Source organism: Schistocerca serialis, chromosome 6 (assembly GCF_023864345.2).
Source record: "Schistocerca serialis cubense isolate TAMUIC-IGC-003099 chromosome 6, iqSchSeri2.2, whole genome shotgun sequence".
NCBI lineage: Eukaryota > Metazoa > Arthropoda > Insecta > Orthoptera > Acrididae > Schistocerca > Schistocerca serialis.
Window position 1 is genome coordinate 558,584,336 of NC_064643.1, and position 2,928 is coordinate 558,587,263.

The 2,928-nt window shown below is 50.6% G+C and overlaps 1 pseudogene; it reads left to right on the forward strand.

Moving 5' to 3' along the window:
• The first annotated feature begins 2,413 nt into the window (after positions 1–2,413).
• On the forward strand, positions 2,414–2,531 carry LOC126485521 (5S ribosomal RNA; annotated as a pseudogene).
• Positions 2,532–2,928: the final 397 nt, after the last annotated feature.

Below are 2,928 nucleotides of genomic sequence, written 5' to 3' on the forward strand. Positions count from 1 at the left end.
CTTCAGTTGTAGGCAACTGTTGACCACCAGTGTAGTAGTGCATTGTCTCTGGTTACTAATGGAGCGATACACCTGGAGTGAGTACACTGATATGGTTGGTGCGTACTACGTAGCGCACCACAACGGACGAGCTGCACAGCGGGTTTATCAACAACAATATCCTAATCCCCGTATCCCGCATCGTACGACCTTTGCTGCTGTGTACCAACGTCTGTGTGAGACCGGGTCATTTAGCAGATTACCTGGACAGGGACGCCGTTGCACGCTAAGAACTCTGCAATTTGAGGAAGCTGTCTTGCAGCATGCGGAGCGGGATCCTTCAATCAGCATTCGTGCAATTGCACGTAACATGGGGACGAATCAGACGAATGTAAGAACAGTCCTTCGAGAGCAATTGTTACGTCCACTTCACTTACAGCGTGTCCACAACCTGTAACCTGTTTATTATCCACGCAGAGCACAGTTTTCGCAGTGGTACCGGGAACAGTGTGAAATGCATCCTACATTTCCATCCTCTGTGTTGTTTACCGATGAAGCAACGTGCGGGCGTGATGGAGTCTTCAACATTCATTATTCGCAAGTTTGAAGTGAGGATAACCCACATGCCACAGTTACTAGCGCTCATCAAGTGCGGTTCTTCGTTAATGTGTGGGTCGGTGTTGTTGGGGCCTGTTTAATTGGGCCGTATCTGCTACCTAGGCCATTAAAGCGCAGGCACTATTACAATTTTCTCGCCAGAGCATTGCCAGCATTGCTGGAAGACGTCCCGCTCCCTACAAGACAACGCGTGTGGTTCCAACTTGACGGCGCGCCGGCACATTTCAGTCGTCGTGTGCGTCGATTCCTGGACCGACGGTTCCCAAAACGTGGATTGGCAGAGGTGGTCCTGTACCATGGCCTGCTCGATCCCCAGATATGTCCCCTCTGCACTTTTTTGTGTGGGGAGAGATGCGCAACCTTGTTTACGCAACTCCTGTTGAATCAGAAGAGGATCAGGTTGCCCGGATAGTAGCAGCAGCAGGAACAATTCAGGATACTCCGGGTTTTTTTTGCCCGTATCAGACAGAACATGATCCGACGGTGTTACTTTTGTTTACGTGTCAATGGAGGCATTTTTGAAAATCTACTGTAATTGAAATTTGGTTGTGTTAATGTGTTGTCTCTTGATGATAAAAAATGGAAAAGTGTTTGTCGGTTTAATTAATTTGCCGCGAGAGAAATCTTGCTCTACCGGTTTAAACACTCCTCATAGGAAAAAAATGACATTAGGGGAAAATATTTGTTTTGATGTCCCATAGTACCTCCCAGAGTGTGTCGGTTTAAATACTTTTCGCCGGCCGCGGTGGTGTAGCGGTTCTAGGCGCTCAGTCCGGAACCGCGCGACTGCTACGGTTGCAGGTTCGAATCCTGCCTCGGGCATGGATGTGTGTGATGTCCTTAGGTTAGTTAGGTTTAATAGATCTAAGTTCTAGGGGACTGATGACCACAGACGTTAAGTCCCATAGTGCTCAGAGCCTTTTGAACCATTTTGAACTTTTCACCCTGTATAACGACGTTTTTTTGCGTAAATATTAACAGCTGGAGGAAAACGGGGGTGTCTTGTTTATTGAATGACCCTTGTGCGTGTCCCAGAAGGAAGGGAACAGGGCGCAGGTGTTGGCGAATTATGCAGCATCATTTATTGAGTTACAGATGCGTCTAGGTGGTGAAGGACGAGTCTTTGTTGTGGATGTAGGCCAAGAGATACTGAAACGTCTCGCCAAACAGCGCATCTGCGACAGAGTAGTCACTAAACCTGTACAGGTGTGCTCCCCTTCTGACGCTCTCCGAAGCCATCCGACACGGTGCATTGTCAGTGTAAGGAGATGCATATAACGATCCCAACAAAGAATGAATCAGTATCAATTTACTGCCCGGTGTGTGGCAGCACGGCCCGAGAGAACGGCGATTTGGGCCTTTACATAAGCCGTACAGACAGACAGCCAGACGGACGGATGATCAGCCAGAGAGAACAAACGCGGGCCACAATGGCTGTCACGGAGCGCTATTGAGCGGCGGCGGCGGCGGCGGCGGCGGCGGCGGCGGTTCCCACAGCGCGCTCGGACCGGCCCTACGGAGGAAAGAAACCCGAGGTCACGCCTCCGTAGCTTTTTCTCGTCCGGTGCCCTGCGGTCCTGGCCAAACAAGTTCTTGTTGCGGGCCAATCCTAATGACAGCTCTAGGCGTCCGCCGCTGTTGCAATATCACCCACCAGCCTGCCTCTGGCCGACGACGCACCCTCACCAAAATGCTGCCATCTTTGTGCTTAGTTTCTTGCTTTTCCATGTCCGTTCGTATTTATCTGCTGCGTGTAGAATTACAGGAAGTAATGAAAACACGATGCAGAAAAAGATTTTCCTATGACATGTGATAGGGCAACGGCCTTGCCGCAGTGGATGCACCGGTTCCCGTGAGATCACCGAAGTTAAGCGCTGTCCGGCGTGGTAGGCACTTGGATGGGTGACCATCCAGGCCGCCATGCGCCGTTGCCATTTTTCGGGCTGCACTCAGCCTCGTGATGCCAATTGAGGGGCTACTCGACCGATTAGTTGCGGCTTCGGTCAAGAATACCGTCATAACGACTGGGAGAGCAGTGTGCTGACCCCACGCCCCTCCTATCCGTATCCTCCACTAAGGATGACACGGAGGTCGGATGGTCCCGGTAGGCCACTCGTGGCCTGAAGACGGAGTGCTATGACATGTGGTATCCCCTTGTCCCACGTAGAAACAATCCATGAGATGATATGCTGCAAAGAAGTTATATTGGACATATGGTCGGAAATGCGTCTCAGAGAGGCACACCCAACAAATCTAGACCTTGCAGAATTCAATATTCCGACCATATGGACACACACAATGAAGCTCCTACAAACTGTCAGGTGCTGATAA